The sequence below is a fragment of the Antechinus flavipes genome, chromosome 2 (genome assembly GCF_016432865.1).
Source record: "Antechinus flavipes isolate AdamAnt ecotype Samford, QLD, Australia chromosome 2, AdamAnt_v2, whole genome shotgun sequence".
In the NCBI taxonomy this organism is placed as follows: Eukaryota; Metazoa; Chordata; class Mammalia; order Dasyuromorphia; family Dasyuridae; genus Antechinus; species Antechinus flavipes.
In genome coordinates this window covers 536,914,029-536,934,081 of record NC_067399.1, presented here as the reverse complement: position 1 = coordinate 536,934,081, position 20,053 = coordinate 536,914,029, and positions in this window count along the sequence as shown.

The window sequence follows — 20,053 nt, the reverse complement described above, 5'->3', positions numbered from 1 at the left end:
TGAAGTGAAAAAATCATTTTTGAAATACTTGCTATGTGATAGGCACTGTGTTAAGTAAACCCTTTACATATATTATCCTTTCAGCTTCACAATAATCCTCAGAATTGGAGACCTAGGAATAAAAAAAATTCCCAAGCTTGGTAGCAATATCATATCCTCTTGCCATTTAATAACTGTCTCATCTATGGGATCACCTTAACAATTTATTTGTTCATTAAAAATCAGTCCTTGCATATGAAGGCTACATTTTTCTTCCTTATTCACAAGAAATATCCATGAAAATGTGGATGCTTTGTTTATTAGGTTTGGGAGCTATTTTATGGAAAAACTGCTAATTGAAGGCAAATCTGTAAGAACATAGGATGATCAAGTTTTAATATTTCAATTCAGTGGGCATTTTTTAGAACTTTACTAAGGCCAGACACTGCTAGTCCTGGCAATATAAAGTTGATATAGTATTAACCCTCAAGGAGCTTATATTCTGTCAGGGAAAAGCAGCATGACATAGTTAAGTAAATATAAAATGCATGTAAAGTATAGATGTACATCACTCATACCATAGGGAATCAGAAAATGCCTCTTGTAGGAAGAGATAGCTAAGTAGAATAGTGGTAATAGTAATTGGCCTGGAGTCAGGAAGACCTGAGTTCAGATGTGACTTCAGATACTCTCTGGGCAAGTCTCTTAGCTTTGTTTACCTCAGTTTCCTCATCTGTCAGATGAGCTAGAGAAGGAAATGGCAAACCACTCCAGTTTCTTTGCCAAGAAAACCCCACATGGGATCAGTAGGGCATAATTAAAATGATTGAATAACAAAAGGAGGTGGCAATTGAATCTTGATTCTAAGAGGAGGGGAAGGAGAATGTCAGGAGGGAAGGACAGCCTCTGAAAAGACATGGATGGGTGAGAGATGTAATGTCCCACAAGAGAGACAAATTCTAGGATTGGTGGGAATCCCATTTCCTGTGGTATTTTGCCTTACTGGATATCAAATAAGACAGTTTCCTGGAGTAAAGATTATGTTAACTGAAAATTGAATCTAAATGGACACATCTGCTAAAAATATATATATATATATATATATAATATATATATATATATATATATATATATATATATATATATATATATATTAGAATTTTGGCCTGTTTTTATATATTGAGATATGAAAAAAGTATTTGCTTTTTAAAATAGCTGTACCCTTAAAATATTTGAATTGCCATTACAGATGCATTTCCTAGTCATACAGAGTTGTACTTCATTGAAGCTAAGTAAATCTATTAAAAAACCTGGCATAATTTTAAAAAAAATTTTTTTCCTCACTTTTCCTAGGAAACACATTATCATTATTGTTCACTGATTTTGTATACATACACATTTACACAGTTGAGACACTATTGCATATATGTATAGCTTATGGACAGCCTGGATGATACAGTGAGTAGAGTACTGGAACTAGAATCAGGAAAATCTTAGTTCAAAGACAGCCTGCGATACTTAATTGCTTGTGTGACTCTGGTTGAGTCACATGCTCTGCCTTTTCTCACCTTTAAAACAGGGATAATTGTACCTATAAAATTTATAAAGTAACTCACAAACTTTAAAATTTTGCATAAATGTTGCCATCATCATCATTATTCTACAAGAATGACTCTCAACTGTTGGCTCTGTTTTGAAAATCTCTAGAGGAAGAGATTCAATCATCTACCTTTGAAAAAAAAGTTCCAACATTTAATAGCATTTGAAATCAGAAAGGTGAAATCAAAATACTTTTACTAGGTACTGTGACAAGATAACAAAATCCCAGAGGCAGCATAAACTATTAGGAAATGTAAAATTTACTTATATTGATAATTACTGGTTATGTACATTTTTGTGATTTGTATTTAAGCTACTCTGTTGTATTATTTGAACCTGTTGTTATTGTTAATTATATGAAGATGCAGAAAGAGAGCAACACTGATGAATATGAAATGATAGGATTTGGATCTGCTGGAACATGAATTGTCTTTATTTTGTGGTTATCAAATTGTTTAAATTTAAGCACAGACATTGGCCTGCATAAACTGTAAACATGGTTCTAATAATTCATTTTCACTTTACCTTAATTATCTACCCATTTCATATTTTATAAGCAGTCACCATTTCATTTGAACTAATGGTAATAAGTTTTTCTTCCCATTTTCATGTCTTGTTATAAACTGCTCTTCTGTTTGCAAATCCAATTTCTTTAATTAATTGAAACCCCAAATGGTTCTAGATTTAAAATATTACTTTAAGGAGCCTGAAAATTAAGAACTCCTACTTTTAGTGAACAAACTAACCCAGACTTTAATAAGAAATGCAGACCATAAAGAGTTAAAGAAAAGGTGGCATGACCTCATTGAAGGAAGGGGAGAAGAAAAGAGAAGGGTGGTGCTGGCAGGGACCAAGTAAGACATTCCAGAGAAGCAGTTGAGTCCAATGAGAGCCCAACAAGGCAGAATTCCAGATTGGCTGCTATAACAAAAACACCATAGTGGTGAAAACACTGTTTGCCTCTAAATATACCACTGGATTTGAAATATATGAAATGATGCCAAAATAAGAGTACATGCCAGGACTATCTCAATTTCCCCTCTTTTTTACATCATAGTTGGGCAAATTGCTATGAGGTCACAGGTGGTAGAAATTAGTTGGGGGAGAAAAACTCTAATATAGATAACAGGCTGTTCTGTAACTTTAATCACTAAAATGTTTCACTTCTCTTGAGTAAGACATTTTTATTTCCTCCACTTGAAAATTAACAGAATAATTCAGTTATATCTATAAAAAAATGCAATAAATAGTTATTCAATTTCCAAACTTTCCTTGGATATGGGACTTGTAAATTAAAGTTAAAATGATACATTTTAATGTTACTTGTTCATAATAAACTCAGAATGTAATAAACTTTTAGTAAATGTCTTTTGTCATTTTATTAAGTAGCCAATAAGGTCCCATTCAAAAAAATAAAAGATATTAAAATGAAAATCTTTGACAGCGGGTAAACATGTATGTTGCATGAAACTTTTGTGATCTCTTCTCACAGTATTCAGCCAGTGAAGAAAATAAGCTTTGAACAGCATCCCTTCAATTGGTATGCAAAAGAGAATCTGTTAATGTGACTAATGGTAGCATTTGGTTATGTTATTAATTTATATTATTAAATGATATATAATGTCTACAGTTACAAGATTTAATTAGAATGTAGGTGTTAGCTGTGTATGTATCTTATAGAATATCCAAAAAAGTGAATGTTTCTTATTTTCTGATGTTGCCATTCTGATTTTAGTTGAGAGAAGAATTATATTGAAAAAGTCTTAATTTATTATCAAGTAACTAATAAATTAGTATCTAGGATACAACATTGGGAATCAGAAATGGGAAAATTTTGTATCAGAATCATACTTCTGAATTAGGATTTGCAATTTTAGTTGGGCATTGTAATTTTTGAATACCAGAAATATATGGATTCCAAATTCCATCAATTATTGTAAAATATTTCAAATCTGTCCATTCCTCATTGCCAGCAACATAATTTGGGCCTTCAAAACCACATATAGAATACAACAAATCTTTAGTTGGTTTCTGTGTTATTAGTTTTGCCCCACTAGTCCATGCTTTCTACAGACTCATTTAATTCAATTAAGCATTTAATATATGCCCTGTATGTATAAGACACTATCTTAAATGTGGGAGATTCAAAGATGAAATACATAGTCTTTGCCTTTAAAAAATTTGCTATCCCATTTAAGAGAGAGAGAGAGAGAGAGAAACTGAAAATCTATGAGCATTTGAGAAGGGAATGATCAATTCTAGTTGGGGATAGAGAAGGTGACACCTGAAGTTGGTCTTAAAGAAAACAATTTTTTAACAGAAGTATGACAAGTTCCAACTAAAGAGAACAGACAGAAAGAGGAAAGCAGATAAGGAGAGATGAATAGCAGTTCAATTTGACTAGAATATGAATATGCAAACACGATTAGGAATTGGTCATGTAATTTTATTGATATAGGAAAATCCTGGAAACTGTATACAGATAATCTATAACTTTTGGTCTTAAAGTTATCTAGAGGAATGGAGATGACTTGCTGGGATCACAGAGTGGGTAAAAGGAAGTAGTGTGAAAGAAAAGTGCTATTTTCATTATATTCCTAATTTAAAAAAAAAAAATTTCTCAAGTTGTGTATGACAACTCTACTTCAAGGCTTTGCCCCAAACCTGGAGTTTCTCAATACCAAATCTTCACTGTCATCCAACAAATAGCATCATTGTCCCCTATACACAATGAATTATATATTTACTCCTGCTTTTTTTAAAACTGCCGACTCTAATTAATCAACTCTAGTTTTTAACTATATGCCAGAGCACTGGATAGATGCTGATGATACTGGCAAAAACTACTTCCCCCCAAAAAGTCATTTTATATAGGGGAAAATGCTATAAATACATTATAATATTAGAAAGTGCATGGTAATATTTTTGAGAGGCGGGGTAGGGGATGGCACTAGCAGTTGAAGGAAACTAGACATTCCAGGATGCAGAGATCAGGAGAGAGTACATTCCAAGGATGAGGGACAACCTATGCCAAAGCATGGATGCCAGAGACATGTATAAGAAATTAGCTGATTTGACTAAATTTAAGCATGTGAAGAACAAAGAAATGATTCTGGGGATAATCTAGGGTTAGAGTTTGGCAAAAATATGAGTAAATAAAAGTGCGCAAGGGATTTGAAAAAAAAATGGTGTAATGTTGAATTGGTTAGAGGGTCATTGTTGAGAAAGGAAGAAAATGAAGCTAGAGCAAAAAGCTCTAAGGGGTGAAGGAACTGGTAGTCATGATAAAGATAAAAAATAGACTAGGAAGAATAAGGGCATGGGGAAGATAGAATGATAGATTACAGTTAAATGAAGGAATTGCAAAATTCTGGAATACCCATCATTCACTATTTCAGTTCTTTTTATACTTCAAGCTCAAATCATAAAATATTATCAGGTCATTCCAACCTCTTTTCCCCTAACACTGAGCTCTCCATCTCTTGAAATCGTGTAGTGCTTAACTAACTACATAAACTCTTCACTTTCACACGTATCTGAAATAACAATTGTAAAATCATTTTATACACACACACACACACACACACATCCCTTTTTTCCCTCAAATTTATTTTATTTATTCAAAGAAACAGAATAAGCAAAAAGAAAAACAGAAAAGCAATACAAAACAAAAGAGAACACTATCATGTGCTTTGTAGAACATCAGGAAGGATTCAGAATATGACAACAAATACAAATTTAAGAAAGTATATATATTAGTAGAAGAAATCATATTCATGTGTCCATCTTTTTACTTTCTTGTAAATTGTTCTTTTTTCTCTGCTGCACATCCTATTTACTTTATTTTCTCCCCTTCCTACCCCCTCACCACTCCCAAGCAGGCTATAGTTAAAAAAAGATATGTGTGTGTGTATGTATATATGTATGTATATATGTATATATATCTCCCTTTCATTTCCCACATTCCCAAGCAAGCTACAATTAAGAAAATATATATATATATATATGTATACATATGAAGATACATATATACATACACACACACACACACACACACACACACCCAGATACACATGTCTTTTCTATCCCTGCTAACTCATTAAATTCTGCTTCATAACTTGGCTTACTATTACTGAACCTCCTGCCACCCAAATATCCCTCCCTTGTCTGCTTCCCTCATTCTTTGTTTCCCCATCTACCTATCTTTCCCCCCTTATTTCTTTATAAATTTTAGAAGATGCTATACCTTTCATGGGTATATGTATTGTTGCCTATTGAACCCAACCCAGATGTAAGTAGGTTTTCAGAACTATGAGCTCTCCTCTCTCCTCTAATGCCTCTGTATTTATTCTTCCTCTGCACCTCATTTATATAATATGATTACTATTTTTAGCATCACTCTGCCAATCTATCTTTTGATTGTATCCTATTGTTAATGTAAATCTTACACATAAAATATATATTTCCCATGTAAAAAAAATAAACAATTTGTCCCATGTTTAAACAGTTTGTCTATGTTGAGTTCCTTAAAATTGCTCTTTAATATTGTCTCTTATATGTTAAATTTTCTATTAAGTTTGGGTTTGGTTGATAGAAAGTCTTGAAAATCTGCAAGTTAATCGAATAGCCATTTTTTCTCATTGAAAATTATAGATAATTTTGCTAGATATGATATTTTTGGCCACAGGCCTAGTTCTTTTGCTTGTCTATAGATATGATTCCAATGATTCTAAGTCTTGCAGTCTTTTATTGTTGCTGCTAAGTCTTGTACATTTCTAATTGTAGTTCCAGTGTATTTGAATTGTTTTTTTCTTGTTTCTTGCAAAATTTTCTCTTAGATCTGGGGGTTTCAAAATTTGGCAATAATATTCCTATGTGTTTTTTCATAAAGGATCTCTTTGAGGTGGTAATGGATGCATTTTTTCTATTTCTACTTCCCCCTCATGTTTTATCATTCCAGGACAATTTTCTAGGACTATTTCCTGCATTATTCTGTCAAGGTTCTCTTTTTGATCACAACTATTCTGGTAGTCCAATTAATTACTCATATTTTCTCTTCTTGCTCTGTTCTCCAGATCTGGCTTTTGTTTTTGTTTTTGTTTTTGTTTTATTTTATTTTGTTTTGTTTATGAGATGTTTCACATTCTGTTCTATTTTCTCGTTCTTTATAATCTGTTTTGTTATGTCTTGGTCTCTCATAGTTTCACTGGCTTTCTCTTGCCCAGTTCTAATTTTCAACGGATTATTTTCATCTTTGAGACTCTGTACCTCCTTTTCTGATTGGTTAACTTTTTTTTTTCATAATCTTGGTTTTTTATTGTTTTTAATTTTTTTCTTTAGTTTTTCTTCAGTTTCTCTCTCTCTCTCCTTTTCTCTCTCCTTCTCTCTCTCCTTTTCTCTCTCTCTCTCTCTCTCTCTCTCTCTCTCTCTCTCTCTCTCTCTCTCTCTTTTTTAAGTAAAATGTCTTCCTCCAAAGATGAAACCCTATCTTCCCTGTTCCCATAATATATTTAAAAGGTAGATTTTTTTCTTCTTTGCCCATTCATTTTTTTAAATACTAGGTATTAGTGTAAACACTTCTAATCATGGGGTACTGGAGGGATAATGCCTCAGGCTTCCCTTCAGCTCTTCACTCTAACCAGGAACCCCAAACCAAGAACTCTACCCTCCTACAAGGGCCCACAGTCAGCAGTGTACCTCTGCCCTGCTACTTCTGTACTGAAGTGCTATCCTTCTCTCTCAGGGCTTTGTCTCAGCAGCACAGCTGGGCTTCATGTTCCCAATCAGTTGAGTTTTACTCTGTCTTTTTGAATTCTAATCCACAATGTACAAACAGTTCGGGGAGGTGAAAGTGTTTGTGGTTCCTGCAGAGGCTCCAGGCACACTCAACTAGCCAGAGGGATCCCCACTTTTTTCTAGAGAGCTAGCCTGGAGATGTTTGCACTTCTGGCAGGTTAATCCTGACCAGGAGTCTTTCTTCACAACTTGTGGAGCTGTGTCAGGAGAACCCCTATTCTGTCTCAAGTCTTTTTTTTTTTTTTTTTTTTTTTTTTTACCAATTTATGTGTGCCTTGAGACATAAATTTGTTCTATTTGTGGGGGAAATCCGGACAGCCTGAAATTTACTAGCCTATTCTGCCATCTTCCCAGAATCCTTCCCTACACATATATACTCAATGAGATTACAAATTAATTTGTGAATGAGCAGTTGATTTTAGAAAAATATGAAAAGACTTGCTTGAAAAAATGAAGTGAAATGAACAGAGCCAAGAGAACATTGTATACAGTAATAATATGTTTAAAGAACATCTGTGAATGACTAAGCTATTCTGAACATTATAAATATGAAAATCTGCTAAAAAGATCTATAAAGGAAAATGCTATCCACCTCCAGAAAAAAAAATTAATAAATAGAAATATGCATTGTATGGTATTGTGTGTGTGTGTGTGTGTGTGTGTGTGTTGTGTGTAAAATGTTGACTTTTTCTAATACAGGATAGCAAGAAAGACAGTTTGGAACTTAAAAATGTAATAACAAAAGAAGAATCAGTCAATTTTGCACAAATAAACTTTCTGATGCTTATGTAAAAAAAAAAGTGATGGAATAGAAAAACAACCCAAGTTTTGCACTAATATGTACAAAATATTAAAAGACTTCAAAGGAGGCTTCCTCCATTGGAAAGGTCATTTTCTGAGAATTGTAGAGAGGACAGAAAAGATTTCCATGCAATAAGTTGTGAATGGGTTGTGATTTTCACAGAAGAAATATTAATCACCAAAATGACAAATATAAACTTAATTTTGACATTTCAGTGAAATTGACTTTATGCAATGGGATTTTAAATCTTTTAAATCACTATAATTTGGGGGTAGAAGTTTTCAAATTCACAAAGGGCATGTGGAAAATAACCAATTTATTAAAAAACTAGAAAAACACTGAAATATCTTTCACATCCATGTTTTGGAGGAAATTTCACATAGAAATAGGGTATGTAGGAAATTACAAAATACAAAATGGAATATTTCAATTATGCAAAATTTAAAAGCTTTTTTCACAAGTATAATCAGTATAGTTAGAAAAAGAAGTGTATAGTTGCTGTTGTTTGGTCATCTCAAACTCTTCATTATCCCATTTGGAGTTTTCTTGGCAGATACTGGTTATTTTCTTCCTCACTTATTTTACAGAGGAGAAAACAGGCAAAAAAGGTTAAGTGACTTGCCTAGAGTCACATAGCTAAGAAGTGTCTGAAGCAAGATTTAAACTGAGGAAGATGAGTTTTCCTGACTGCAGGCTTGACATTTCCTCCATTGCATCATTTAGTTGCCCAAGAAGAAAAGCCATCTACTGGGGAAAATTTGCTTTAAATATCTTTGATGAAGATTTGATATCCAGGTGCAGCTAGGTGGTATAGTGGATAGAGCACCAGCCCTGAAGTCAGGAGGACCTGAGTTCAAATGTGGCCTCAGACACTTAACACTCTCTAGCTGTGTGACTCTGGGCAAGTCACTTAACCTCAATTATCTCAGAAAAAAAAAAAAAAAAGATTTGATATTCAGGATAAGTGAAAGCCAATATGAAACACCCATTAAAATCCCATTTATAAGACATGAGTTCTTTGAAAGAAAAAATGTAAATGATCCACAACTGTATAAAAATGTTCCAAATTACTATTAATAAGAAATGCCCATTTAAACAACAGTAAGATTTCACATAACAACCATCAAATTGGTAAAGATGATAAAACCCTGAAACAGTCATTGTGGGAGAACAGGCTTACTTGGAGCTTTGAATTGGTCAAACAATTGGAAGTATGCTAGAAGAATCACAAGATTGTATAAGCCCCTTTGACTCATTAACATCACTAATGGGTTTATATCCCAAGAAATTTCATGACAGAGGGAAAAGTCTCATATATGCCCTATATTCCCAGTAACTTTTTTCTAGGGAAGGAAAAAATAAAAGCAAAGTGGATATCAATTGATTAGGAGATAACAAATCATGGAATGATATTTGAGAAGACTTATTTGAAATGTTATAAAAAGTGATGTAAAACTGAGACAACAGACACGATTACTAAAATAATGGAAATGAAAATTAGTCTAGAAGACATTTGAATTTAGTTAAATGCAATCACTTCTCTAGGGGAAGTTAGGTGGCTCTATAGTAGATAATGTTGGACCTGAAGTCAGGAAAACTCATCTTCCAGAGTTCAAATCTGGCCTCTGGTATTTACTATCTGTATAACCCTGGGCAAATAATTTAATCCTATTTACCTTAGTTCGTCATCTGTAAAATGAGCTAGAGGAGGAAATGGCAAACCATTCCAATATCTGTGCCAAGAAAACCCCAAATAGATTCACAAAGAGAAGGATACAACTGAAATGACTGAACAACTTATAGCAATAACAATCATCTATCTTAACTCCAAAAGACTAATGAAGAACCACACCTTACTTTTCTCAGGAGAAAAATGGTGGACAACAGACACAGAAAAGGCTATTAATGTTAAGTATGTTATTTTGTTTTGCTTCACTATATTTCTTTGTTATAAGGGAAAAGTAAGGAGGGTAAGTGATTATAATACAGAGGGAAAAAAACACCATAGCATTAAAACAATTTTTCCCAAAAAAAGTATTATGTATGTGTGTGTATGAATATATACATTTTTCCCTACTTCTAGATTTTGATTCTGAACTTTTCAAAGATAGACTTAAAAATATATATAATGAGTAATAAAAACCCTATTAAAAGTAATTTATCAAACAATAAAGTATCATTTATCCAGAATACAAATGAACTAAAAACTCATATAACCATAAGTTTTTTTGTAAATGGTAAAATATTCATAATGATCCTATACACTCCCTCCCAAAGCTCTACATGATTGTAAAATGCATTCTGAATCAAAAAAGATTGCATTATCTATCTCCTAGAGAAGCACTAGAATAGGTATCAGTAGGTTTCTGCTCCTATTTTTGTAAGGATGAGTTAACATCCTTACAAAGTTACAGAGTTTTCTGTCAACTTCTTCTCCACTTCCATTATTTTCAACAGCTTTTTATTTTCTTTATGAGGTAATACTGGTAGCAATCTTCCATTATTCTTTTCCATATGCTTACAAAGAAGTTCACTTTCTAAATCAGCTATTGGTCTTGAATGCCACATCTCTCTATCTGGTGAGAAGAGTATATTTGCTGGCTAAGGCAGGCTCTGTGTTTCTTTGGTTTCTTCTTTGTGGCAATTGATTGATATCTACCAAACTTTCATAGGAAATCATGATAGTCTATGTCAATATTGTTTTTCTTATCTATTTTCTAAGCACTAATAGACAATTTGTTTTTTGTGTGCTTGTTTTTAATTTTTATTCTTCTAACTATTAATTGTTCAGAAACAGCTGATTTATCAAATGACTCTCACAATGGTAAGAAGTCGTTTCCTTTAGGTTAAAATATAATCAATTCAGGGGCAACTAGATGGCACAGTGAATAGAACAACTGCCCTGAAGTCAGGAGGACTTAACACTTCCTAACTGTGTGACCCTGGGCAAATCACTTAACTCCAATTGCTTCAGGAAAAAAAAATTGATAAAATATAATCATTTTCATTTTTGATGATGTTATTTTGGCCTATGTCAAGTATTTCTTGACTCTTGAAGTATACATGACATGCATATAGCTTCTGCCTAGCTCCTAGGCATTTAGTCCTTCCTCTTATGTCTAAATCAGTCAAGGAAGCAATAATTTATAGTTGAACCATATTTGTCAAAATATTTTACATTGTCCATTATCCTGCCCACCTTTGAATTGAAATCATTGAATAAATATTTAAGTCAATGTTGACTAAATTTAGAGGATCTTATTAAATTCTTTGCAGAATTGCTTCATCTTTACATACTTTGTAACAGTTGCTGGTCTATAAACTGTAACTATTTTCATGGGATCTTTTTGCAAATGATTATCAAGGATGCTTATTGTTTGTCCTTCTTTCTCAAAGACAACTATAACATCAGGAAATTGATGCCATGACATACAAGTGAATTGGGTTTGAGGGAGGGAGGATTATACAAAATCAGCACCTCACTTTGTTCTCCAGGACCATCTGAATCCAAGTCAGATATAGATCAGGATGATTGGAAATAGTCCACGATATAGTAGGAGATGGTAACCTTTTTAAACTAAAGACTTTAATAGGTCTCAGTTTGAGGAAGATAAGTGCCTCCCCCCACAAAAAAGGAAATTAGTAAAGGAGAAGAAGACCTTCAGCTTTTCTGACTCAAACAGCAACAAAACTGCTATTTACATTCGTTCTGAGGCAATCCCAAGTGAGCTTGGCCTGGCACTTTTATTGGCCAATTAGTGAGATCCAGGAGACTATTTCATATATTTTTCACCAAGAACCTAATCTACTGGTGATGGTTCTTTCCATGTTTAGATAGGCTGGTCCTTAGTAGCACAATCTGCTACTAGAATTATACTTGAAGCCTTTGCATCATGGAATAACTTTCCAGAACTTGTGCTCTACTGACATATCCTACAAGGACCCATGGGGAGGCACCAAAGTAGTACTTTTTAAAGGTCTCCAAAAATTAGAGGGTGGAACATAACTCATTGCAAGGCTTATCTTAAATTCATTTCCACTGAGCTTTCCTAATAGCAGTACTCCTTGTGTAAGTCTTCTTTTTCATAATCTTCTGTTCACTGATGCTCTTCTAGGTTCAGTGGTAAGATAACTGCACTTCATCACCTTTGCCCCCAATTAATCTTTCCCTTTCAATGCATGCCTTCTCTCATGGAATGGCTGACTTCATATCAGTTGAGCCCAGAAAGTTATTTTTTCTTAGGCATGAACAGAATCCAACTATTTTCCTTTAGTGCTGAAACAGGCATTTCTATACTAGAAAAATGGTTGCCAAGAGAAAAAAAAATGTGCCAGGTTGTGAAGTATGTTGAGTTACCAACTCAAATAAAACATTTAATGAAAACAAAATACAATTATGTCATGTCCTTCATATAAGTTCCAGCAGGAAACTTTACAATCTAGAAAAGGAATTAACAGGAGAAATGTTTGTGTTTTTATTTAAAGGCTGGGTAAAATCCAGCTTTCTAAAATTTGCTGGAAGATAATTCCACAACTGTGTAGTATAATTACAGAAGCTTGGACTTCCTTTACTCTAAGGCTGCATTTAGGATATCCCAGATAGTCAACCAATTCAGACCACTGAGTGACTGGGGACAGATGATTGAAGAAATGGTTGGAAGATTTTGTGGCACTACTTAAAACTGTATACTGCATAAGCGAGTTAAAGAATTTCAAAATCAATACACAATTTTACTGGAAGCCAAGCTATTTTAATGTGGAAGCAATGTGCTGAGACAACTTAGTATTAAAAGAGAAGTGCAGCATTCTGCTTGGTTTATGTGTATCCATCCTACTAATAGGCTTATCTGGGAGACTCATAAATAACGAGTTATGATGATCAACCTTTGAAGTAAAGTCATTTGAGATGAGATTTGATGGAAGCCTTCATCCATTCATGCTTCTGAGATGGTAAGATGAAAGTCTTTAGAGGTTTAAAAGATACTTATCAAAAAAATAAATTGATACATCAGAGAAGGGCTTGACACACCAAATATGTAAGGCTCACTTATAACATTCGCATTTAATTTGAGGTGAAAACAAACTTGAATTCAATGATGATTAGTCCCAAGCAAATCAGAGTGGAGCAATTAGGTGGGTGCAGTCAATAGAGCAACAACCCTGAAGTCAGGAGGACCTGAGTTCAAATCTAGCCTCAAGACACTTAAGGCTTCCTATCTGTGTGATCCTGGGCAAGTCACTTAAGCCTAATTGCCTCAACAACAAAAAAAGTAAATCAGAACTCTTCAGTGTTTTGGAAGAAGAGCTAAATTGAACAGCAGTACAAAAGGGGAAGCCTGAATTCAAAATTACACTGATAAACAGCTACTTTTTTTTTCAACCTTGATTCTCCTGTGGTACCACTAGCTCTGATTTGTTCATGCTCTTAGCAGTCTTTAAATTTTGTTATTTATCATATTGTTGCTGTATGTTATACCATTTCCTGTTGCTTAACCAAATCCTTATCATCTAGACACATGTAAAGTGAAGTGGCTTGTAGTAATATAGTCTGGGTTAGCTAATTTAGTGGATTAGACCATAGTATTAATGAGGTTTGGCAATCAAGTTCAATTCTCACATATATTAGTGAGATACATACTCCTTGGTCATTATTTGCATCCTTATGTCTTAATTGACTTCCAATAAATGCAACCTCTAATTTTCTCACAAGGAAGATTGGGTAAGAGAATGGATGGTTTGGTATCATTGATCCCTGGGCTTCAAGACTATTGCAACAACCTCTAAATAGGACTATTGACTTCTAGTCTTTCTCCTCTCCAATCTCTCTTAGAGAAAATTTCAAAAATAATATTCCAAAATTTCAAAAATAATATTCCTAAAGCATGTCTGAACATTTCATTTCCCTACTTGAGAAACATTTGTGCCCCCTTATTGCCTTTCAAATAAAATACAACCTTGTCAGTTTAGCCTTTAACCCTTTACAATCTGACTCTAAATCACCTTTCTGGACTTATTGTACATTACTTTTCTAGACATTCTCTAATTTCTGGCCAAACCAGTTCCTTCCTTATGACTTCATCTTTAATCATTGTACCTTTGCAGAGGTCTCATGCCTGGAGACCCTCTTTCTTCAATTCTACCTCTCAGAATCCTTATATATCTTTTCCTATACAAAGTTTTCCTTGAGTCTCTCCATAGTTAATGTTTTCTCCTACCTTCTCAAATAACTTATTTACATGTTATATCCCTCCCTCTTATAGATGATACGATTTGGGAGGTAGGGACTGATTTTTTTGCTCTTTGTAGATTTTTTTTTGGAGGCAGTTAAGTGGTGCAATGAGTAGAATATAGGGTCCTGAGTCAAGAAGATCTGAGTTCAAATACAACCCCAGACCCTTATTAGCTGTGACCATGGGCAAGTAACTTAACCTGTTTGTCCCAATTTCTCAATTGGAAAATAAAGATAACAGTATCTAACGTACAGGGTTATTGTAAGGGTCAAATGATATAATATTTGTAAGTAGCATAGTTCCTTGCACATAGTAAGTGATTAATAAATTCTTATTCTCTTCCCTCACTCTTTGTACCTTCACTCATAGCATAACATAAATACTTAACAAATGCTTATTGGACTGGGTTCAAAGAGGGTTAAAAAGTATGGGATTTTATGAGATTTTATTTGTGCACATATTACTATCACTGATACAAATCACAAATCTGTTACAGCTTAGTAGGTGCTCCTTCTGTTGACATGATTAAAAACTCCATCACTCTATAGCTAACTCAATGATAAGTTTATTGGTTTAGTTTGTTAGACAAACAAAGAAATCACCACAAAACCCAAACATTTAAATAACACTTTAAGCTTTGTAAAATTCTTTGGATATATTATCTCCTTTGATTTTATCTTCACAAAAACCCTAGGAAGTAGATGCTAATATTATTTCCATTTTATAGGTAAGAAAACTGAGGCAGAGAAATGAATGACTTGCCTAGCATGACAACTTGTATCAAAGGCTCAAACTCAGTTCTTCCTAACACTTTGCCCACTCTTCTACCTATATAATCCATCACTAAACCCATTTCAGAAAACTTTCTACTTTGGTAGAGCTTGCCAGAGCTTACCTACTGCTAGTGTAGCCTTCAGGAACCCAAGGATACCTTCATATCATAAGGAGACTTTCACATAAGACATCAGTGGAGGATTGTACAAATCTACTACTAGAAAAATAAACTCCCAGTGAACCTCTGTTATGCCACAGTTCTTTTTAACAGTCCTGACTCAGTTTCCCTGTACGAGTTCCCTTGTCTCAGTTTCCTTAATTGTTCCATCTTAATCCCCTTAGCTGTAAATCCCCCTTTGACCCATTAAGCCTGAGGACTATTTGCTCTAAGGTTATAAATTGTTAGCAAGATAAACAAGAGAGTAGACCTCCTGACTCTTTTCTGTCCTCAAGGATTTACAATATCCCTCTAAAATATTCCAAGATATCTCATTGATATCTTTACTTCTTTGTATTCAGACATCCTGTCTCTGGATTTTCTAGGATTTATGGCCTCCCTATCCTGATAGAGGTTTTCTCTCACTTCTTACCCCTTCCTTTGTTTAGAGAAAAGATATTTAAGAAGTTGGGGTTCCTCCATTCATTGCTGGAGGCTGGCGGCTGGCAGCTGGATGCTGGATGCTGGATTCTTTGGGATGACAGTCTCCTCCAGCCCTGGGACCAACATGGATTCCTTGGTTCCAGTATACTTATCTCTGTCTGACTGGATAATTTGAGATAAGAGTTCTGTCCAGTCAATCTTACTCTCCCATTAATAAAATATTAAAAACTCTCTAATCTCTCTCCTGCCTCAGTTTCTCCAGCATTACACTCCTATCCACTGATAAATACAGACAAAATTTCTTTAGGGTTTATAATCAGTCAATAAACATTTATCAAGTACCTACTATATATCAGGTATTGGGCCAAGCATTGAAAATAGAGAAGACAAAAATAGTGCTCTCAAGAAGTCCACAAACCAATGGGGGAGATAATAGGATAAATAGAAAAGAATTAACAAAGGGAAGGCACTACAATTGAGGGGTTGGGAAAGGCTTTCTGTTAAAAGATGGGATTTTAATTGGGACTTGAGGGAAGCAAGAGAAATTAATAGGCAGAGATGAGGAAGAAAAATATTCCACACATGGGAGATAGAGAAAATATCAAGAGCCAAGAGATGAAATGTCTTGTTTTTGGAGCATCTAGGAGGCTATTGTCACTAGGTCAGAGTACATTGTAGGGAGTAAGGTATAAGAATACTGGAAAGTAAGGAAAAGGATAGATTATGAAGGGCATTGAATACCAAACAGAGGATTTTGATCCTGTAGGTAATAGGTAGCCAATGATATTTGTTGAGTAGAATTTGTTATGGTTGGATCTGTGCTTTAGGAAAATCACTTTGGCAGCTACAATGGACTACAGTTAGGAGAAATTGATTACAGGCAGACCCACAGCGGGCTATTGTCCAAAGTGTAAGATAATGAGGGTCTACGCCAGGATGGTAGCAGTGTCAGAGGAGAAAGGGGGATCTTGCAAAGGTGAAATTGATAAGACTGTATATGGCAACAGGCTGTATATGGAAGAGATGAAAAGTAATGAGAGGTCAAAAATGATACCTGGGTTATGAGCCTGGTGGCCTGAGAAGATGCCCTCAACAGTAATAGGAAAGTTTGGAAGGGAGGAGGACTTACAGCGAAAGATAATGCCCCACCAAGTCTGGTGATGTATTGCCTTCCAATAAAAGAAATCCACTTCAATTATAAGTCAATAGAAATCTTGGGACAATTGATAATGTCTGGCTCTATAGGGCATGTTTAAATAGAACCAAAAAACTATACATGAAGAAGCCCATATTTATTGAAGCTCTATAGAAAGGTCCAAATGTGAAAGGGAAATGAAACCTTTTTTTTTTTTTCAGAGCCAGGATTTATAACCCATATATAACATTGCTTTCCATTAATATTATTTTCCAAGTTATTTTTAAAAACAATATATTATTTTATTCTTCTTAAATTTAAGTCTTTCTTAATTTTATAAAATGGATTTTCTCTTTGTAAAGGAGGGAAAGTATGAAAATATAAAGAAATCCTGATTCCTTTTGACATTGATATTACTTTTCAAGTGGCATACTGTTGACATACTCCTTAACCTTTGCCAGCATGCTGCTGGTAACTTTACATTGAACAACCGGTTGTTACTGAAAATTAATTGCATATTTAATTAATAATCATTTGCTTAATTAGGCATGCAAAGCATATAATATTGGCACAAAGTTTGGATAGTTTAGTCCAGTCTTCAGAGATTTTGTTATTTATTGTTGAATTAGTTCAAATTGAATGTTCAAACTACCTCTGTATTTAACTCAGCATTCAATATACATTCTGGGTGGGCCTATTTCAGACAATTTGCTTTGAAAAGTTTGCTTGGAAATAATGTAGGGCAGCTGTTCTCAGAGTGTGGTCTGGGTACTCTTGGGAGTCCCTGAAACCCTTTTAGGGAGTCCTCCAGGTCAAAAGCATTTTCATAATAATACTAAGACATTTTAATTTCCAATATGGTAAATATCAATAGTTATAGCCCATATAACAAAAACTCTTGAGGGGGGATTCTCAATAATTTTTTAAGAGTACAAAGGAGTCCTGAGTTGGAAAATTTAGAACTACTGATCTATGTAATTACTAAATAAACAAACAAAACCAGAAACAAGGAAAAAGAAATTCTATTTCAAATAACAATAAAATGCACAAAATATTTGACTGTTAATCAGTCATGACACATATAAGACTCAATATAAATACAATTAGAAGCATTTTATATAGAAATAAAGAAAGACAAATAATTTAAAAGAAATTCATTGTTCTTTGTCAGGCTGCTCTAATATTAGGGAGAAAAAATGAAGTATTTCCTAAATAAAATTGTTGATTTAATAGTATGATTTTGAAAACTACCCAAGGTTTTCTTTGTAGAATTAGGAGGGGAAAGTAACAAAAGAAATTCATTTAGAAAAACAAAACTCCTTTAGAATGTCAAGTAAAATAAAAAAAAAAAGTAGGAATAAAGGAGTCTTAATACCATTAAGACTATTTGGTAATAACTAAAACAAAAACAGAAAAATAAATCAGTGGAACAGATTTTTTTTAAACAAAATCTGGAAACAAAAACACTCGTCCAAAGTTTGATTAATCAAAGAACACAAAACATTGGGTGAAGGGGGGGACTCTTTTTTATAGTAATAATAATGATAATAACTGAAAAGCAGTTTAACAGAAATTAGTTTTAGACCAGTATCTTACATCATATACCACAATAAGCTCTAATTGGACATTTGACCTAAATACAAAATATTGTCAGTTAATGTTTAAAGTTTAAGTCATCAAACCTGTTATTCCCTTTGACCCAGAGATCATACTATAATGCATATATCCCAAGGAAGTAAATGATAGAAAGAAAGTTTCCAAATATACCAAAATTTTTACTACAATGCTCTGGAAACTGTAAAAAAAACAAACAAACAAACAAAAAAAAAACAAAAAAAAAAAAAACAACAACAACAAAACAAAACAAAACAAACAAACAAAAAAAAACGGTTTCCATCAATGGGGGAATGCCTGAACAAATTGTGGAATAGAATACTATTGCCTGACAAGTAACAGTAAAATGAAGAAATTTGGGAGACCTTAAAATGATACGAGACAAAGAAACCAGTATCAAAAAAGCAACAGGCACAATAACTACATTCTGGTTATTGTTATTTGTCCTTTGTTTTCTAAGAGGACCAGTTATATCTTGACTTACATCTGAATTGAATTTAGTTAAGGCAGACCTGCACAAAGTCTCAGCCTCACCCTTTTCAAGAGTCATCAAAATTCAATAGCAAAACAAAAGTCAGGAGGACTGGTGAGGCCCACATGCCAGATGCGGCAGCTGAGGACGATTATCCCCCTCACTCAGGGCTATGAAGTTTCTTTATTTAAAGGCCCACAAAACAAAGTTTTTGTTTTTACTATAGTCCGGCCCTCCCACAGTCTGAGGGACAGTGAACTGGCCCCCTATTTAAAAAGTTTGAGGACCCCTGGTAGGATGTAGTGGGTGATGTTGGTGTCTTTGATGCCTTCCACAAGCACTTGTTTCAGAGGCTTTCAAGTTTGTTTCAAAATTGTTTTCATTTGTCCATTCCACTGAGGGAAGTCTTTACATACCTGGGTTAGTCATCCCCTTAACTCATAATGCGTTTGAAGTCTGTCAGTTTCCCTCAACTTGGTTCTACGCTTCTAGGAGCCACAGGTGAGAGTTGGATGAGAGTGGACACCAAAGGTGGTTAAGCAGCCCTGAAGAAGGCTCAGGAACCTTCCCATCAGAGAAGCTAGTCCTCCTCAACACCCCACATAACCATAATGACTACAATCATTAAAGTAGAAACAGTACTAAAAAGCAACTAACTGATTATAATGTCCATTTTGTTTTCAGAGAACAGAGAATAAAACATTCTTTCCAATAGAGAAATGGTGGACTATGTGTAAGGAGGGTTATATATGCTCTCAGACATAGTTGCTTTGCCATCTGGTCTTGCCTATTTCTTTTTCCTTCTAACAAGAGAAGGTCTGATGTGTCCATGGGTATACATTAAGTTATGACTACAAGGCAAAGGAAAACCAAATAACCCAAAGATATTAATAAAAGCATATACATTAAGGAAATGGTCAGAGGTTTCTAAAGAGCATGCTGCAATGTTCTAAGATTCAAAATTCCCAGAGATCACATTCTGTACCCAGTAAATCAAATAAAAGGATCGACTAAGACATATTTCTCTATTGACTAGTTACTTAAGAACAAC